Here is a 21,358-nt window from a genome sequence, read left to right on the forward strand (position 1 = left end):
TAACAGGAACAGAAGAGGTGCAGAGAGAGGAAACAGAACTACTTAGACATGGAGAAGCTTCTGTACAAAGAGATAAAATACTTTTTTTTCATTTAGATAGGAGGTGAATGAGAGTCGTCAGCAATCCCTCATGATCAAGCATGATCACTCCCATGGATCAAGTAAAGAGCTGTAGATGAGTCCTTTGTTAGCTAAGAAAGCCAATCCTGGAGCTGCAGACTCTACAGGTGGTGGTTAGAGTGGGGGTTGGACCACGGATTTCTCAGTCTTATTTCCTTTCCTTCCATTTCTGTAATTTTTCTGCCTCCAGAGCTGGATGGTTTTCCTCAAAGTAAGACATACCTTCTCTTACAAGGTGCTGCCATGTAGCCCTGTCCTGGCTAGTTTTTCCTAATGTGTGGTGTCAATGCCACACTTAATGTTTGCCTTGAGGATGTCCTTGAAGCATTTCTTCTGGCCCTTGTGTATCCTTTGTTCTTGGCTGAGTTGGGAGTATAGCAGGTGTTTTGATAAATATACATCAGGCATCCACCCATAGTGCCCTATCCACCGCAACTGATGTTAAATAATCAAATCAATGCTTCCATACTGGTGACATTATGCCAATGTCCTCCCACTTTATGCCAAGGATCTTCCGGAGGTAGCACTGGTGATGGCATTCCAGGCTTTTCAGGACTTCCCACACAGGATTAGGTCCCTCAAATCCTGGGAGGTCCCTCAAATCCTGGGAGGTCCTCCCCAGCCATCCTCTCTTACAGAGGTGTGCCCCAGGGAATCTCCATGGCATGTCTTGTTAAGCGTGGAGAGTCAGTTTCCCCACTTAGAAACGCATCCCTGGGATTTCCCAGGGGCTTATCTCTGTTAGTGGGAAAACCTCAGCATTCCCAGCTAATGAGGATGAACTCTGAGATTCCCTGGATGTGTCTTTGTAACAGGGAAAGCTTGGGGCAGGTGTTCTTGGGGCTTGAGGGGCCCAATACTACATGGGAATTCTTGGAGTGCACAGGATCAGGCCCCTCATCAAAAGTCAGATGTATGATAACAGCTTGTTTACAACTTTTATAACTAGTAAATATATTTCATCACTCTGGCTCCAGAAAGGCCAACTACAGACATGTAGTTAACCAGAATAAGAGAAATGGAGCAACTTGCTGCATCTGCTAGAAAACCAGCTGAGAGTTTTGACAAAAGATGAGCCAAATGGGGTGACTTACATGAACACAACATGATTCTCCATTGCCACACATTTTATGCAGTCCAAACAAGTGAAAAGCTGGGGGTCACACTTTATCAAATCAAAAAGGGTTTGTTTCGTACTCACTTTGCACAGGCTGTACAATAACAGTGATGAATGTATACACCATTGAACCCAAGGTGGCTGGAGAGCCTAGGCATTTCTGGGCTACCCATACTCTTATTTGCTTGTCATAAAGCAAACAGATGTCTCCAACTAAACAGTGGCACAAATTGTTACCACTTTTATCGTGGACATACATTTTGGACATTTTGGAGCAAGGGGCATGAACATCCATTTGCTTGGCCATTGTGCCGCCATAAAATCTTTATGGTGATGAAAAACTATGTTTGTTTCCACCCTAAATCACCAATGCAAATTCCTGCACCAAGGTCTCCCATGCAAGTAGTGACTCATGTTTAGCCTGAGTTGCAAGAGCTAGGTTTTAAGGAGAAAAAAAGGACCAGAAAATGTTTTGGGAATATAATAAAAAGTGCTTCCATGGGTTCTTTGGTGATTTCAAATGTTTTGATTTATAAACATTTATTTCACAAGCATTCTTGGGAGGAAGACAGTAAAGGAGAAAAAGCAATTATTTCATTGGGTTTACAAATTAAGCTGGGGAAAGTAAATGATATTACCAGTTCCTGCCCTAACATTTTACAGAACACAAATCAAACTCAAGTGTTTTAGCAAGAGAAAATCAGTCTTATTTTCCCCTGTTTCCTTAGTATAATTGCTATGAATTGCAGCCCTGCTGGTAAAGAGTGTTTTATTGGATTTAAAAACAAATCATTACTTTATGAAAGCAGTGTGTATGTATGTGTGTGTGTGTGGGCAGGTTTCAGAAGCCTTTGAATTATTGCACTGAAAAGATAAAACAAACCTCTCCCCGTCCCTGCCCCACAGAAAATTACCATAGATGATTCTCATGGACTGTCTTGTGCGTATCATCAGAGTGAAAGTCTGCCCTTCCACCCAGGTAGGTTGGAATTTTGCTGCTAACCTCTGTAAGTACAATGTCAGTGAAATGCAGTGGGGCATAGGTGGCTGGTGCCACCTTAGTCAGGGAGGGTACATGCCCCCCCAGCAACCAGTCAGCAACCGGGGTGGGTGTCCCCCTGCAGCTGATCACACTCACCTGAAAGTGGATGGGACCACTACTTCTGCTTCATCTTCATAGGAGTGGCTACTGGAGTACCGTTTCCTCTTCTTCCACTTCATTTTCAGGATCACTGCTTCATCCAGGCTGCTTCATCTGGCGCTCTCACTCCCCAGCCAGCGCTCGCAGGGGAGCACCAGCCTGTCACCTAAGCAGGGAGTGCAGCCTGACAGGTGGTGCACCAGCACTCTCAGAGGGTACACATGCACCCCCTACGCGTTGCCACTGCAATGGGGTGAGGTCAAAGTTAGCAGGCAGCCGGCATATGCATAGGCAATTGCTGGGCCTCAAATTAATTTTTTTCTTTCAGGCGCTAAATGAATTATAGGGATGTTGGAAGGGAAAGGAAAGAAACATTTTTATTGTCCTTTGCCAGAAGCCAGAGTGGCATTTTTGGGCAGGAATCACATAGGTATTTGCTTAAATGCATTTTGCTGTTCTGAGTGCTCTGGTTCCCTTGTTCGTCTTATGGAGAATGCCTACAGTTAAATGTCTTGCCATGGCATGAGCCTTTATTGCTTTCTGGTCTGTTTTTATTGTCACATTTTTAGGAGCTTTTAGAACCTCAAGTATTCCTACTCCATCTACGCGTAGCAGTGGTAACTCTAGAACACAATCGTGTTTAGTTGCTGTTTATTAAAGGTAAACAAAATTGTTAACAGTATATACTACTGTATTGTTTTACATAAACGCTAAGGGAGAGTAATACATACAAAAGATAAGGGAACTTGGCAGAACCAAACAAGTACAGATTGTAAGCCAGTGTTGGCATACATATTAATCACTGTTTTGTACCTTGCACAATCTCTCCAAAGTGTATTGAGAAACAAGACCTATCTGATTTGATAGTGTGTGACCCTTACTTTGCACTGGTTTGGAGGACTGCAGAGAATATGTGGCAACAGAGAATAATGTAGTGCTTATAGAAAAAATTTATATCACACTGCTTGGTTCATCTTTCATCAAAAGACTCAGCTGTTTTCCTAACAGAAGCAGCAAATTGCTCCATTTCTCTTATTCTGGTCAGCAACATGTCTGTGGATGGCCTTTTTGGAGCCAGAGTGGTGAAATAAAAATTCTAAACAAGCTGTTATTACATGTCTAACTTTAGCAAATCAAGAAGTTATCTTAATGCAAAGTGTTAAGAAATTGATTAACATATTCCTGAAAAAATCTGGCATCGGTTGTCTAAATTTACCCTTGGATATTCCTAACATCCAACCTGAATTTCCATTCTTGCAGTTTAAAAACCTTGTCTTGTACCCTGTGGCCATAGAGAATGGTCTATCTCTGCCTTCTTTATACACTCCAGGTAATAGCACAGTATGGCATTGGCCTTTTTTGGAAGAAGAGCACACTGTTGACTCATATTCAGTTTACAGACTACTGTAATCCCCAAGTCCTTTTCTACAGAAGTTCAACCTAGTCACTCATTCCCCAGTCTTCATTTTTGCCTGTAGTTCTTCTGTCCTAAATGCAGGACATAACAACTGCCCTATTGAATTTTCATTTGATTAATTTTGGCCTATTTCTCCTAATCCTGTCCTCCAAAAGTGTCCGCAACTCCACCCAGCTGGGTGTCATCTGCAAATTTGTTAAGTGTGCACTCCATCCTCCAAAGCATTATGGAAGATATTAATATCAGACCAAGAACAACTCCATCTGATACCTCCTCCCAGCACCCCAACTGATGACTGCTCACTAAGCACGATGATCCAACCACTTGTGTCCTCCTTACAGTACTTTCATCTAGAATGCATTTCCTTAGTTCACTAATTAAAATATTCTGGAAGACAGTGTCAAGAACTTTACTAAACTTGAGATATCATATCCACTAGTCTCCCCACCATCCACAGAGCCTGCCACCTTGTCATGGAAGGAATTCGATTTGGTCAGGTGTGACTTTATCTTAACAAATCCAGATTGGCCATTACTGATCATTTTGTTAACTTGTAGGTGTTTAAAAATAGATTTCTTGTTGACCTACTTTTCAGGTATGTTGGTCAGACTGACTGGTCTGTAATTCCCTGGATCATCCTCCTGCCCTTTCTTGGTGATGGGCACTACATTAACTTCTTTTCTGTTGTTCAGAACCTCATCTGATCTCCATGAGTTATCAAAGATAATAGGCAGGATAGCTTTGTGCCTTAAAGACCTAAGTAAATCAGACATGCATAGCTTTTGCAAGCAACCACTTACTTTACTGGACCTTCTTAGCATCTGATAAAGTAAGCTGCTTCTTGCTGAAGTTAATGCATCTCTGATTTAGTTAGTATATAAAGTGCAAATCTATCCTGCCTTCTGCCTGACTTCAGACAAACATAGCTAACTATCTCTCTCTTCTCAAAGGTAATAGCCAGTGGCTCTAATTACCTCAGCCAACTCCTTGAGTTAACTGAAAATGCAACTTGTCTGGCCCTGCTGACTTGAAAACATCCAGCTTCTCTAAGTAATCTCGAATCTGTTCTTTCCTTACACTAGTGTGATTATCTCCTCCCCTGTCCATTCTGACAAATATGCTTGTCATCTGACTAGCCAATCTTATTCATGTAGGCTAAAGTAAAAAGGGATTAAATATTTCAGGCTTCTCCACATCATTAGTTACTAAATTGCCTCTTGTATTCAGTAAGGCACCTACACTTTCCTTGGTCTTTCTCTTACTTACATACATACTTGTTGCCTTTTACATTCCTTGCTCATTGCATCTCAGTATCTGCCTTGGCCTTCCTCATTTCTAACCTGAATGATAATTCAGTACTCTTATATTCATCCCTAGTAACATCAGGCTGGTCTCTTCCTTCAGGCTGTACTTCCTAACCTTCCTTCACATTTGGAGCAGTCCCAGACAATATGACAGTAATTTCCTATGTAGTGACAACCCTTCTAGCATTACAGGCAGAATTTCATGTGGGCTTGTACAGAAACAGATTGTTATAGGGGAGGATTGATTCCTAAGGCCAGGGGCCAGTAGAAGGGCTGTACATCACTTAAGTCCCACTGTCTTAAGTGTAATCAGAGTTGTTCAACTAGTGGCCTGCAGCCTGGGTGGTTAAATTCCACCACACAGGGCTTACCCCCGCCACTCCATTGCCCCCTACTCAATCTAGAGCCTTTAGTTACTGTTGGTGACTAAAAAAGGCGGGGGGGGGGGGCAAGCAGCAGCAGTGTTCACCCCCTGGGTTCTGCAGCCGCAGCATCAGGCTGCCACCTAAACCACTGGACGGTGTTGCCATGCCTATAAGAAGCCCTGTGGTCTGGATCTGGCCTGCTAAATCTGTTGTGTAACTGCAAAGCTAAATGAGTTGTGCACCCCTGGTCTAACGTTTTTGTTTGTCCTTCGAATTCAAAAATGACTATGACATCACTGTTTGGTTTAGTTTGTGAACATATGAACGGCTGATCAGGACAATTTGTGCTTTGAACTATGGCACATGGAGCAAGAGATGCCACTTTGGGTTGCTTGATCAACAGTGAACATGCTGCTGTAGCAAGATTTATGCTGTTTGCATCTCAGCAGTTCTGCTCATATATGGTAGCTCCAGTATGGATGAGGCTTCTCCAGTGGAACAATCACGAGCGAGATCTTCCCAGGACTCTGGGTTGATGTTGAAAGGTTTCAGGGATGACTTGAGGGAGTCCTTGAAGCATTTCTTCGGGCCTCCCTGAGAGCACTTTCCCTGAGTAATACCCTGTTAATTAAAGTCTTTCATACCAAAGGATCCCAAAGAATTTGCTGACTACATATACTAATTCCTCAGCTTTTTACAGTCATCTTTGAACTGGAAATGTAACAGTTATACAATATGACAGCAGTTTTGGGAAGGAAAGAATAGCTTTGTCAGAGGAAATACCCAAGGGACAAGTAGGTATAAATAACTATAAATAAGTACAATAGGCCAAATGTAATGATCTGCATAGGAATTTTGCCAGAATTTAGGGACTTTCATCCTATTTTTTATAACACTATTGTAGGATCTTCAGTGGCATTGAACAACTGTTTTTCACTGGTAAGAAATGGTTTGAAATGCATAAATTGATTGGGCAGGATAGCAGTGTACTTTAATAATTAATCTAACTGCACATGTGGAAATGGAAATGATGAAAGAACAAAAAACTGAATAAAACACTCTTTGAATAGAAAAGGATCATCTGCACCTATATATATAGCATCCCTATTCAAAATACAAGCACAGTACATTGTTAGGAGCATGAGAATCCTGTTTTAATTTGTGTGTAATTTATGACCTTTTTCCACTATCGATAGAATGGCATGAGAAGAAAGATTTATGTGCTGATGAAGAGGAAATGAAGTATCAATGACATAATTAGGGACATCTGAAATGAACATTAGTCACTGAATGCTAATTCTAGTGGTCTTGTTTGATTTCCTAAATATCAGAAATGGAATTTTAGGTGACAAACGGGCTTCATTTGTAACTCTCTTGTTAGGGATGAAGAATAAAATGGATTCTGTCCAATTAAAGACAAGCTATGGCAAAACTATACTGGAGGAGGAATGAAGGCAGTTAAGAACATGTAGAAATTACAATAAATATTTTCACTCAAGATGTCTTCTAAACTGATCGTTTAGAATGTCATTATTTGGACAGCATCATTTGCATCAAAACATTGGCAAATACTATACCTTTGAGCAGCTGTATTATCCTGCTGTCTACAAAGGGCCATTTTTTTAAAGAATGGGATTTTGACTATAATCCTCCTGCTTCTCAGGTATTTAGACATTTAGTAATAAAACATTAAGTGTCAGTTAAATGGGGTAAAGCTTATGATAGATAAAATAGATTCAGTAAAGCAGGAGAGACTTATTTTCATATATATAATAATGCCCTACACTGTTATAGCATATTCATTCAAGAGCACCTGAGCTCTCTAAGCTTGACAATGTCCAGGTGAAGCAAGTGCATATCATTATTCACATTTTACATACAGGGAAATGAAAAGGTTAAAAGGCTGCTCCAAGGTTTCTTATATTCCTATGAGAGAACCATGAACAGAACACAAATCACATTTCTTCCAGGTTTGTTTCCACACCACCATTCCCAGCTTCCATCCATTTAAAATGCCACTTGATAAAAAGAACCATTCTTAATTGTAGTGACCAGTTGGAGGGCAGCACTTGGCCACTCTGAGTGCTTGGTAATAAATATTGGCAGGATTTGGCCCTTAATTTGATGAAAGGTTTCCAAACAAGCAAAAGCAAAATACATAATGTAAGCAAAGGAAATGGGACCTCGTTAGTGAGTCATCTTATTTTTAACAGAATGGCTTCACTCTGCTTACAGTTTCACGATAATCAGAATAACTATATGGATAGGCCAGACAGGATTTCTGATCTAATATTACTTACTGATGATGAGATTTTTTTTTCCAGAATTCTTTAAGTGATTTATGGTCACAAGTGCATTTGACCTATTGGCTCTAACCTACTTGCATGCTTTTGAGAATCTCATCTTTGTTTCTTAAAATAAAACAAAAAACCCCGAATTTCAGACCAAGCTATTCATGAACAAAGCTAATCTGCATAAACACGGTTTCTTATCACTGCTACCATCATTGTTTCTTTTCCTTTTGTTCTATCTTGTTTTAAATTAGTATCTATCCCAAAGACCTCAGGTCTGCTCTTTTCTCTTTGTACAGTCCCCAACACGTGTCGTTGGACTTCTGGGCACAACATTAACATAAACAATAAATAATACAGCAATGTGTGCAGATCGTTCTGGGGTCGAATTCTACTTCACCTACCAGAGTTTTTCTACACTTGGATCCACTCTACACAGGTTATATTGGGTGGATGGCATTACAGTTCTGAGAGTCCAAATTCAGATGGCTAGCGAGCTGATTGTGAAGCTAGATGAACCATCTGTCTTTCAGATTGGTAAAAGGCTGAATACTTTGGCTTTTGTTTTCATTGAGCCCAAAATCTGAATATTGAAAGGATTTAGAGAGGTTCTGGAAGGAAAGCTGCACCGTTCTTAAAGCTAGTTACCATCATATCTTGGAGGCTACTTCAGGTATTTATTATATGTTATTTTTCTGTTCGGATATATACAAACATGGATCCAGGTAGTATATCAGTAGCTATGAATCACAAAATGTAGTGGTGTTTCCTGGATGAGTGTCGCTTAAGTACCTTGATAGAAATGTTCCTACAGCATATGATTTTCCTACGGGGAACACATAACAAACAACATAAAAGGTACTTAGATCCTTCGGTAAGGAGGCCAGTAAAAATGCCCAGATAGATATACCAACTTATCCTTAAACTTATATACAATGGTGTGCAATAAATGTACTTAATGCACTTGATAGTTCAGGGCATGTAAACTGCAGGCTTTGTCACAACAGTTTTTTTACAACTTTAAATGAATGAAACAACTTTGGACCAGTTGAAATGCATGAATCCTTCCCTGGACACTGTCCTAGATTGAACTGTATCCTATCTGTCCAAGCAAAGCCAGTCTGTAGCAGCAAATGTCATCTGTTTTGTATCTTATGCCCTTACTTTTTTCCAGTGTGTATTAGGGAATATTGTTTCTATCTGCTTGCAGCCTCTGGAGTATTGTCATGCGTCCATATCATGTTGGTTTCAACATACATGACAACAAGACACAGTAATATTGTTTAATATTTGTGTAATATTAATTACTGGCCTCTGGCTGCTTTACCACTCCATCCAGGAAGAGCACAGACCATCTTAGAGATGCTTCATCAGCCTAACGAAGGGTGTTTGTGCCTGAAAGCTTGCTAAGAAGAATTTTTCCAACTATTTGAATTGGTCTAATAAAAGATATTGGATTTACCCAAAAAAACATGTCTGCCTACTGATCCTCTGGCACTCACTCCCTTCTGGCAGTTCTTTTTACATGAACGAGTACTGCAGTTGAATACTGGAATGGCAGAAACTATATTAAGTATGTCTTCCTACCAGGAAAAGCAGTTGTCTTTACCTATCTTTGGTAAGAGAGATCTTGTCACAAGCCTAGCCACTAAAGGTGCCTCCTAAGCTAAAATACCTATGTTGAGTCTCTGGTCCACTAGGGCCTGATCTTAGAAGATCTTTGAGCCTGGAACTGCCACTGAAATCCCCTTGGAGGCTTCATTAAAGCATGAAGAGCCTTGTCAATATCAATTTATAATCTTGAACCCTGGAGAGTGTGTATTTTTCTAAGTTGTTTTTAAAGCTCCTTTCAGTGTGCAGTATCTGATTGCTGTACAGCAATTAAAGGCAACATCACCTGTGGCCTAGGTGGCACTATTTGTTCAGCCTGCCTTGTGGCTAGATATTAATATGCATGTTGGTTTTTGTCTTTCTTCTTCCTCCCTGTAATATTCTAATGTGAGGGTTAGACCTGGAAAGGTGCCTGTGGCAGGGCACTGCTGGTGCCTGCCACTTTAAGGACTGAGCCAAGCAACCAGCAGGTGCTTGATTGCGGTGGCCATTTTACATCTCTGGCTGCCTATATAAACAGGGAAGTTCCCTGCTGACAGGCCAGGCAGTAACATCACCTGGCTGTAAGACTGCATGCAACATCTTGGAGGTAAGGGCAGGAGCTGTAGGGGATGGTTTGGAGGCTCCCTGGGCATGACCTAAAACTGCACCCTGCTGGGAGTGGGTGGTCTGGTGGGACTCCCAGTGGCGCAGGAACCCCCAGGAAATACCAGGCCAGTTACCACCTCGGTGAAAGGCGGGTCAGGGTGCCTTAATAACCCCAGCTCCCACAACCAGTTGGGTTACCCCATAGAAGGGTCAGGAAGGTGGACCCAATTTAGAGAGCGGCCTAGAGCCTCATAGACCTGACTTGAAAACCCTTGACTGGTCAGTGCTGGGGCCAAGACTGGGAGGGTCAAAAGGGCCAGGGGCCCATCGCAAGGGACACCCAGAGCTGAGGGCCTGGGGTTTCCAACTGGCCTTGGAGGTGAGGCCAGGGCCTATGTGGCCAAAGGTCCCGGGGGCACCATACCCAAAAGGGGGTACAGTTCAGGGAGCTAGGCAGCCCAGAATGAGGGCGGTGTAGGCCACCTGTATGGAGGGAACTTATAGGGGTGGGGACTGGAGGATTCTGGGGCCCAGAGTGGGGCCAGTGATGTTAACAACTGTGGATGCCATCTGTGAGGCTTGGGCTGCAGTGTAGGGGAGGAACAGAGCTGCATATAGCTCCCCCTGGCATCAAGGCAAGAAATGGGCAGCCTCCCACCTAATTAAGGTCATTAATTATATATCATCAAGGCATCACAGGCAAGGAGGAGGGCAGTTGGCCCAGAAACAGGTGAGGGGGCCATTGATAGATGGGCCCCAAGAAGGACCCCTGTTACAGTGCCATTATTGGGTAAAGGCCTTGGCAAGCCAGTAGGACTTGTATTAGACCTGAATGGAGATGGGTTTCATGCTTGTTCAGGGTAGTCTCCAGAACAACCATTTGTCTTATCAGCGGGGAGTGTGAACTGGGAAATCACCATGCTTTTATGTCTCAGATTAGAAGTGCTAATATCTGAGCCAAGTTTCAATGTCCGCAGTAAGCCCGGGCTCTCTAAATTCTGAGTGGCCAGGAGCCACAGGCCCCCCAGTCACACACTGTGCGAGTCACATAACTCATGGGCTTCTTGCCATGGAAACTGGATGCTGCGCCATGCTGCAGGGTGGGCACCCCTCTACCCCTGCACACCATGCCATGTGACCTTCTCTCCCCACCACTGTGACACACAGTGGACATGCCATCCCTCAATGCACCATGCTGGAATGCCACATGTGGTTCCCAGGCCCCTGCCAGCTGCCCACCATTAGCCCTGCAGACTGTCGCCCTAACCCCAGGGGCAGAGGCAGGCAGTGGAAGCAGACAGAGCCATGAGACTCCTGTGGCAGCAACAGCTGAAGCAATAGGGGAAGCAACCCCCAAACTGGGAGCACAAGGGCCTCAAGTTAACCTCTCAGGGGCTGTAGTTGGACAGCCCTTCAGTAAGCTGAGGAGATCTTTATTCATTAATTATCAGTATTCAGTAACCATAACTATTACTATTTATTATAACTAATTATTAATTAAAGTTAGTGGAGTGAAATGAAATTCAAGTGATTGTATATTTGTATATATATATTCTGTTAATCGGCATATAGAGATTTATAAAATGGTTTATTACTGTATAGTGCTTTGAGGGGGTTCAAAGCTCTGGGGAGAAAATAGGACTTGATGTTTATCTGCAAAAATTTCAGACTGTATTATAAGAGCACTGAAGCACACCTCCCAGACCATTGGGTTTGGTCTCCTTCATTCACAGGCAACCATTTGTCCTAAAGGGTCAAAGTTCATCCTCTCTAGTTCTAGCCTGCACATCACACCCACAAGGTCAGTAAAGAAAACCCACAACATGCCACAAGAAAGTAAGAAAATAAAAGGCACCACCAGTGCATTGGCCAATACAATAGAATTTGTTAGGTAAAATATGCCCAGATGATCCTAGGAAATGCACTTGGGTCCATGCTACAGAGAAATGAGTTGGGGATAGTCTCCATGGGATACCTAGACAATGAAAACTACATACTGCTATTCTCTTTGCTATTCCCATGACAGTCCTGTCATATTTATCATACTTTCTTTTCCATAAACTAATCAAGCTCCATCTTGAAGGAGCTGATTCAGGTTCTTTGACCCAGCTGCTTTGTATGAAAGACCATTTCAGAACTTAATTCCTCAAATAGTTGATTCCTTCAATTTCCTGTCCAAATGTATATATGACCAGATTGTACCCATTATTCTTATGCTGTTATTGTCCATTAATGTAACTACCTCTTTTTCTCTAATATTCACTCCCTAACATAATGGTATCCCTTCTCAACCTTCATTTTCATCAGCTAAATAAGCTAAACTCTTTTAATTGCTTTTAACAGGGGTGGGCAATTATTTCAGCTGGAGGGCCGCTTCATGAGTTTTGGTGAGCTGTCGAAGGCCACAAAGGTAGCCCCACCCCTTGAAAAGTGCCCCGCCCCCTGGTCACCACCTGGGTCCAGAAGTCCCAGCCCCTAACCTCTGACTTTTGGCAATGAAAGTCCCTGCCCCAGAAGTACTCCTTTTGGGAAAGAGGTTTGCCATCTTGGAACCAGGAAAAAAAAAACAAATTCTATAGTAAAAGTCTAACATACTTTAATTTTATTTATTTATTTTTTGTCCTGATTTGTGTGCGTTTGCATCATGTATATAGAAGTGATTGCATAATAGCTCAAAATGAAGTCTTACTCTTGTATATTGTGGAGGAGTGTGGGGAGATATGGGGTTTATGGGGGCTGTGGGGTGTGGGGGTATGTGTGGATGTGGGTGGGTACAGGGGGTTTGTGGGGGATGTGTTTGTGGGGATGTGTGAGTGGGTATAGGGTTTGTGGGGTGTGTAGAGGGGGAGGGTGGCTGGGGGTGCGTGTGTGTGGTAGGGTTGCAGTGAGCAGGTCAGTCCAGCTGCAGAGCTGCCTCAGCCCTGCTGCCTGCCCAGAGGGCAGCAGGACATGCCACCATGGAACAATACCTGGGCCAGGCAGGACTGAGAGACCCGCCATGGGTGGACAAAGCCCTTCCATGGGCCAGATCCAGTCCACCGGCTGTATTTTTCCCACCCCTGGCTTATAACATAGTTCCTTCATTCTTCTAACCTTCCTAGTGACCATTCCCTGCACCTCTTCCTGCTTATGTTAATCTTGTTTTGAATATATATAAATAAAACTGTATACAGTATTCTAAATAGAGTCCAATACCTTCTACAATCATATAATACTTTCCAATTTATACTAAAAATACCCTGCCTAATATACCCTAGATTTGCACTAACCCTTTTTCCAGGCATGCCATGCTGGCAGTTCATGGTCTTCTTATGATCAAGCAATATACTGACCTGCCTCTTTTCTTCCATTGCCTGTAAACTAAGAATAACCACCTTATAGTAGAAGTTCTGGGGACGTCTTTAGTTCTTCTCCCCAGTGTAGGGTATTATCCCCACATTGACAGATTGATTGTAGACCCATGATTACAGGAATTGCTGTTTTATGTATAATTTCTTTCAATATTCTGCAAATGAGATCATCTGGACCCCCCCCCCCCAAGTTCTTCACAGAAAGCAATCTAAGTGTTGTTTTCTGTTATCATATCCTTATTTCTATTAGATAACTTCCCATTGTCCTCATTTACATCTTAATTCTTAGTGGAGACTGAGGCAAAGTATTAATTTGGTACTTGGGTCTTACCTAGTTTATCCATAATCTCCACCCCAACTTCAGTGTTTAGTTCTCTTTTTATTTACATAACTGAAGTATTGTTGTTCATTTTTTATAGCCTTTGCAAGGTCCAGCTCCACAAAAAACTTTTTGCCAGTCTCACTTCATTATTTAACTTCCTTACTTCTGAAAGGTTTTGTTTTTTTTTCTTACTGCTCAATCTCTCTTTTTTTTTCCCCCATCTGTTGTAAATGCTCTACTTATTCTCTGTTTCCTGTTTAAGGTGCTCATTCCTCCAAATAGGTCTTTAGCACTCTCTACCATATTTTTTCACCTTGCTTGGGCTGCAAGTTCCAGATAGTATTTGTACTTGTTATTAACTGAGAACAAAACTGAAGTGCTTTGTTAATGTCACCAGGACCCTGAATCAGAGCTGTAGTCATGTTTTATGCACAGTTCAGGGGGATACCAAAGGATATACTATCTGCCTGCCCCCTTTTTCTGTGCTATGGAAAATTTAACTTAAATTACAGAGCTGAAGCTTGTGGAAAGGAGAGAGAGAAAGATAAAGACATATCCATATCTGGCGGGAATGACCCATAGTTCCGGATTTGCAAACGGACCTCCTGCTAGCAGCAGCACAGCTGGAGGAAGGATAGGTGGGAATTCAAAGGTGGCCATATACCACCTTTGTTCTCCCCTTTGTTCCAAGGGTCATTTAAGCACCAGTCCTGTCCATAGCAGGAAATTAAAGGATTGTTCACCTGTTCTCAATTATATTGGTTGTAAATGGCACCCAAAGAATTTGGTTTCACCAGTATATGTGGGAGCCCCTGATGCCCATACATAGAAGGCTTCTTTTCCCTGTTCATACACAGAAGGCTGCAGCATGTGTGTGAGTGGTATATGAGCCACTATGCTTCCTATATAACCTCCAAGGACTCCTCATATGACCATATCTACTAGGTGTGTGTTGTGCTGTTTTTGCCACCAGAGTGGCAAGAAACATGTGGGATACACCAGTGATCTGACCCAAGGGCAACCAACCAAGTATAAACTATATTTTATACTGTATAAAGTCTATTTAAAATTGTTTTTTATAAGCTCCTGAAGGGCTTGACTTGGCTTACAGCAACAGTATCTAGCCCATGGGGCTCCCCACAAGTCTGAAAATTTGGCAGTGGAGGAGTGGTAGTAGCATTAATTGCCATGACTTCCAAAGCCAGATCCAGCATGCAGGGTCACATCCCAGCTGGATCCAGTGTACAGGGCCCATACTGGATCAGGCCTGCAAACTGATCCCCATGCCACTCATCCGGCTCATGAAGCTGAAAGTCTGAGTACCACTGGCTTAGACAATAGAGGAACATTTCCAAACAAAGAGTGTTCTTAAACCCAAATAATACATTCAAAAGACAAGCAGCCATATTGTACTGAAAATCCCTATACCAAATAAAATAAGTCTGCAGGTCCTGGGCCACCTGGGGAGAGTGGGGGGCTGTGGATTGGGAGTAAGGGGCATTGGCAGGACCAGGGGGCTGTGGGTTGGGAGTGAGGGGCACCTGTGGTGTGGGGGGCTGCGAGTTGGGAGTGAGGAGCCATGCTGAGGAAATGGGGTCATACATGGGGTCATGCTGAAAAAAGGTTTGGGAAGCACTGTGTTATAGGCTTCCACACTTTACTACTAATTAATGATCTAGACGCATTCTCCAAAAGCATTAACTAAACCAGGGGTATAGGTGGTAGCCATGCTGGTCTAAGAACATAGGCAGACAAGGTTCTTTGGGTAAATCTGATAACTTTTATTAGATCAACTCATATAGTTGGAAAGATTCTTCTTTGCAAGCCTTGGGGTACAAATACCCTGTGTCAGACTGAGGAAGCATCTGCAGTTAGTGTGTGCTCTTCCTAGATGGAATGAATAGTAAAGAAGCCAGCAGCTGGTATGCATGCAAGAAAGCCAGTCAGTGAAGATGTAAATTAAGGAGTCAGTGGGTGAGAGACAGGTTGGGGTGGGGGGGAAGGGAATGAATGTAGCTGGTAAATAGTGGAGAGGTACCTGGGGAGTCAAATGTTAGGCAGGTTATAATGCGTCATAAATCCAATGTCTATATTTAGTCCATGATTTTTGTATCCAGTAGGTTGAGGAAGTGAAGTTGGTAGGCTTGTCTGTGAAAGGTGTCTTGTAAATTCACTTTGAGGATTAGAACTACGATTGGAGAGAGGGTGGTTTTCTTGTGAGAAATATGCCCCCACAGGTAATTGGGTATTCTTGTCTTGATAGATTTCTGATATGCATTCATTGTGGTGCGCAGTTGTTTCGTCTCTCCTACATATTTTCCATCAGGGCATTTGGTGCATTGGATGAGATATATTACATTTGTAGAGGTGCAGCTGTAAGATCCAGGAATGCTGATGGTTCTATTGTGGGGTGTAGTAATTGTGGGGGTGGTGGAAATGTGTTGTCAGGTTTTACATTTCTTGTCTTGGCATGGTCTGGATCCATTTGGTATATTTTGGGCCATAGGAAGTTTGCTTCTGGTGATGCAGTTAGTGAGGTTTGGTGCTTGTTTAAAGGCTAGGATGGGTCATTCTGGGAAGATATCTTTAAGAAGAGACTGTACTCTTCAAGACCTTTGGGAAGGTCTTATTCTAGTATGGGTTGCAATTGTTTGGGGGTTTTCCTTATAGGTTCTAGGAGGGGGGTGATATGTCATAACCAGTGGTGTGCAATTCATGGGGTTTTTCTTCTGTAGTGCAGCAATTCTTCATGTGGTATCTGGCTGGCTCTTTCAAAAGTGCAGTCTATCTCTTTGGAGAAGTGTCCTTGTTGAGTGAAAGCCGTTTTGAAATTTGTGAGGGAGCAATCACAGGTGTTCTCAGTGCAAATTTAGTGGTATCTGAGGGCTTGGCTGTATATTACAGCTTTCTTGGTGTGTTCAGGGTGATTGCTGGTTCTGTGCAGATACGTATGTTGGTCCATGGGTTTCTTGTATATTGTGGTCTATATTTTACCATTCTGGATATTGATCATCATGTCTAAAAAGGAGATGTTGATGCTGGAGTATTCAAGAGATTGTCTGATGGAGGGGTGATGATTGTTGAATTTCTGATGGAATTCAATCAGAGATGCAAGTTTTCAGTCAAAATGAAGAAGATGTCATTGATATATCTTAAGTATAGCAAGGGTTTGATAGTCCAGTCCTTGAGGACTTCTTCTTCCAGGTGACTCAAAAAGGTTTGTATACTGTGGGGCCATTTTAGTGCCCATAGCCATGCCCATGGTCTGGAGGAAGTGTTGGTTATTGAAAGTGAAGTTGTTGTGTGTGAAGATGAAGTGTATAAGGTCAGTAATATCTTTAGGTCTGTACTCTGAGTTGTCATTTTGCTCTTGTAGGTATGTAAGGCAGGCTTGGATGCTACCCTGCCGTGGGATGTTGGTATATAAGCTGATAACATCCATTGTGGCTAGGAGGGTGTTGCTGGCAATGTTCCCTCAAAGGAGTAGTGGTCCGTGAGCGTGGCTTCGGTCCCACCTACCCCTTTCAGTGCAGTCTGCCAGTAAATGTCCCTAAGGAGAGTATAATTGTATTAACAGTGCTGCTGTTCCCCTGACATCAAACTTCCAGACCTTTAGGGAGCCTACAGGCCAGATGACCCGGCTCTGTGTCCTGGAGGTTGAGCGTCATTGAATTAGGGTAAGACAAGAGTATAAGACAGGCACCTGAAATGTTGTCTGGAACTGGATCATCAATAGCTCTGCTCTCATTAAAAGTATCTCATCACTTAAAGTATTTGCTGATTCCATTTGGGTATCACGGGTTTCCCTTCACTTTGAATGTCCAGATTAATGCCATTAGGTGTGGATATCAGACTGGGGAGAAAAAAATCAGCTGATCGCTTATAACTGAGTTTTTCATCCTGTTCACCTCTGTATTCTCAAACGGTATATACTTCTGGGAGGAAGTATTGGTATCTTGTCAGTACTTCCCCTTTGAGCTCTACCTCTGTGTTGAAGTTTAGACAACCACAGTGTGCACACACACGCACACTTGGGTACAGATGGGGCCTGGGGGCTGGCATGGGCTATGCCGGCTCCAGGGAACTGCTCCACTTCCCAGCTCTGATGCCATGTGCCTCCTCGCTCCCAGAGGCATGGTGAGGCAGGGACAGGGGCTGGGAACTGCTCCACGGGCTCCGCTGGCTCCAGGAAATTGCTTTGCTCCCCAGCCCTGATGCCATGTGCCTCCTCACTTCCCAAGGTGATGCGGGGGTGTAAAGCAGTCCCCCAGAGCTGGCGGAGCCCACGCCAGCCCCAGCCCCAGCCCCCCGTCCCGCCTTGGGGAGGAGCTGCTGCCTGCCCTGGAGTGAGGCGCTTATCTTCGGTAAGTGTCCCATGCTGGCCCCAGTGCCTCCACCACACTCTGCGCCCAGTTCCTCTGTGTGGGTGCGCAACCTGAAAAAGTTTGTGCGCAGCAAGATTTTTACTTGTGTGTGGCCATGCATGCGCATACCTTAGAGGGAACCTTGGTTGCTGGGAAGGTGGTCTATGTTTTTAAATTATCGTAGGAAGTCTGTGTCTTGGACAAAACTTGCTCTTTGAGTGACAAGCAGTTTTAGGATTGACTCGATGAAACCTGATGTTTCTTCAGTTAGGGTTGCATGATTGGATATGATAGGTCTGCCAGGGTTCCCTTGTTTGTGGATTTTAAGGAGCATGTAAAAAGTCCCTGGGTTAGGTAGCAGGGGGAGAGGGGACGGGATTAAGGTCTGTAACTTTTCTTGTAGTTCTGATGGAAATGACTTGATGGTAGTTTTGAGTTTCAAAGTGAAAAGGGGAGTAGGATCTTTCTGTAGTTTTTTTTGTAGTAGGTGGTGTCAGAGAGTTGTCTGTTGGCATCTTATATGTAGTCTTCATGGTTAAAGATGACTATGCTCCTCCTTTATCTGCTAGTTTTATTACCATTTGGTGGTTAGATATTAGAGATCTATGGAGAGGTCATTATGGTGGTGTGTGTTGTTGATTATTTTAGTGTTCATTCTTTCCCTGAAGCAGTCAATATAGCAGTCAAGGTTAGCGTTTCATCCACTGCGAGGTGTCCAGTCTGATGTTTTGGGGGAGGTAGATCTTTTCCTCAATGTTGTCAGAGGATGAATTGTTGTTGGAGATATTCCTTCAGGTGAAGGCGTTGGAAGAATTCTTCTAGTTCTCTACATTGAAGTATTTTATTAAGGTATTTTTATGGACAGAAATTCAGGCCTTTAGAGAGTACAGTTTTTTCAGCTTTGGTAAGCGTGTGCGTGGAGAGGGTGATGATATTTGAGGGTTGGTTGCTGCTTTCAGTTTCATCATGTCTGAGATTGCAATGCCGTAAGGTGTTAGTGTTGTTTCTCTGATGGTTGTTTTGTGATTGGGTGTAATTTGTTCCATTTCTTCTTTTTAGGTTGGTTGGATATTGTAGAAAATCTTTAGTAGTCTCTTTCTGTACATGGTATAATATTAGGAAAGATATAGGCGATGCACAGGGAGGGCACGGCGGCATCTGCAAGAGCTTGATGTGCCCCCCCAACAGGGCTGCATCTGCAGAAGCTCACCAGCTCACCAGTGTCTATGGATGCTCACCAGCTCCAGCCCCACCGCCGACACCGCTGGTGGCTTCTGCAAGTGCCCCCCCCCCCCCCCCCCGACTCAGGACTCACCAATCACCCATGAGGAAAGATGTCTGGATTTTTCTCTTTTAAATTGCTGTAGCATGTGGTGATTTCCTTCCTGAGCTAATCCCTTTTGGAGTAGATTAGATGAAGAAGATGATTTCTAATTTTCTCTGAAGTTCTCCTGCATAGCTGTGAAGTACATTTAGAGTTGTGTGTAGTAGTCAGAGGATTGTAGATGGTTAGTTCTCTGAGAACTAAACCAACAAACTCAAGTGCTGATGTCAAGGCGTTACTGATACACAACAAAAAGTCTTTATAAGGAGCCATCTCATTATTGGTACATATAAAATGGTTTAAAATGTACTGTGGTGATCTTGGACTCATGTTTTACAGCTTGTGCTAATGCTGTCAATCTTATTTGCTGCTATAAAGTAAGCATAGTAGGCTATTATAAAACATGTGCCAAACATTTTTGCCTAGAGGTGATTCATGGAGTGGTTGATTTATCTGATGTGCATGTATAAAAAGTTGTGTTCCTATTATTTAAAAATAGACTTACATAAATGTTATTCATAAATTGTCAGCAATAGGTATTTCATATTAGTTTGAGGGGCCCATCACTTCATGAGATGAATAAAATATTTGATTGCTGAAGGAGTTATATACTCAGTACATGCTTTCTAGTGTGAAAAGATATAAATGGAATTTTCTCTAGACACCAGAATAGATTTACCTAGAGAGGCTGTGGAATCTGCATCATTGGAGGTTTTAAAGAGTAGACAAACATCTGTCAGGAATGATTTAGGTATAGTGGGCTCTGGCTTGGGGCACAGGGGTGGCCTAGATGACATCTCACTAATCTCTTCTCTGTGATTCTGCAAAAAAAGAAAAAAAATACAAGATTCCCAAACACAGATACATTTCTAGTAAACGTAGAGATAAATCTTAGCTTTTGCTGACTGAGGAGGAAAAGCTGCCTTGTAATATTGCTTCTGCCAGTTAAAATTCTGCTTAAGTTAATGGGGCCTACAGCTATGTGCTTTGAGCCCTAGGTTCTTGTAACCCGGTCACTGGGGGCATCATTATGTGTGCTCTGAGGCTGGGGAGCACTTTAATTAAAGTGCCTGTAGCATCTCATGTACTCAGCATCCCCACACTTCAAAAGGGTATGAGAGGCGCTTTAACTAAAGCTCGTTCAACGAGCTCTCGTTAAAGCACCCTCACCACCATTTTGAAGTACAGGGATGCTGAATAACACAAGACATGGAGGCTGCTGGAGCATGGTAATTGGCATGCTCCAGCAGACTTGATTAATTGCACCAATGCAATGTAATTTCAGCACATCAGAGCAGCTTCCCTGCATGTCTACAAGTCCCCCCATGTGTGTATTTGAGCTGGTATCTGCATGTTTGAAGTATGCAGTAGCAGCATTCAAGAAGATTCTCTTTTTTCCCAAAAAACTGACTAAGAGTATGTAGATGAACCAAGTAGCATTGTTTAATTTAGTGTTGCTTCAGTCTGAACCAGTGTGCTGCCTACACACTGTACCAAACTTGTATATTTGAAGAGGCTGCAAGTCATGCCACAGTCAGTTGCTAAAGCACAAGAGTGATTTAAGAGACAGCAGACATCTTTCTCTGTAGCCACTACCCTTCCCCACCCCAGAGGATGTTCCTTAGCTATGATTTTTTTTTTTTTTTGCCCATCTCCTAAAATCAACAGTTATTCAGTAGACCATTTCTGTAACAGCATCGTTTTATTCAAGATGTCTGAAAAGATTTAGGAAACTGGAGGAAGAGAGGATTGTTTGTGTGAAGTACTTATAACTGAAAGAGCTTTCTTAATTCTTGAGTCTCATCTGTGACATTTATTATAAGGATTCCTATAAACACAACACTGTAGTTTTGGCAGATGACAGAACAAGTAGCAGTGGTCTCAAGTTGCAACAAGGGAAGTTTAGGTTAAATATTAGGAAAAACTCTCATGAGGAGGGTAGTAAAGCACTGGAACAGGTTACCCAGAGAGGTTGTAGAATCTCCATCTTTGAAGTTTTTCAAAACCCGGCTAGACAAAGCCTTGGCTGGGATGATCTAGTTGG

The 21,358-nt window shown here is 42.8% G+C and overlaps 1 protein-coding gene and 1 long non-coding RNA gene across 3 annotated transcripts in view; one reads left to right on the forward strand and one right to left on the reverse strand.

Annotated features, from left to right (window-relative positions):
* SLC35F3 (solute carrier family 35 member F3) overlaps nucleotides 1-21,358 on the forward strand; it is a 346,640-nt gene that overhangs the window by 204,061 nt on the left and 121,221 nt on the right. The window lies entirely within an intron of this gene.
* On the reverse strand, nucleotides 15,308-20,149 carry LOC109281234 (uncharacterized). Its single transcript, XR_002087819.2, has 3 exons — nucleotides 19,994-20,149; nucleotides 19,306-19,449; nucleotides 15,308-19,088 (listed from the first exon to the last, which is right to left on the reverse strand). It is a non-coding gene; the product is annotated as an uncharacterized LOC109281234 (long non-coding RNA).

Source organism: Alligator mississippiensis, chromosome 1 (genome assembly GCF_030867095.1).
Source record: "Alligator mississippiensis isolate rAllMis1 chromosome 1, rAllMis1, whole genome shotgun sequence".
Lineage (NCBI taxonomy): Eukaryota > Metazoa > Chordata > Crocodylia > Alligatoridae > Alligator > Alligator mississippiensis.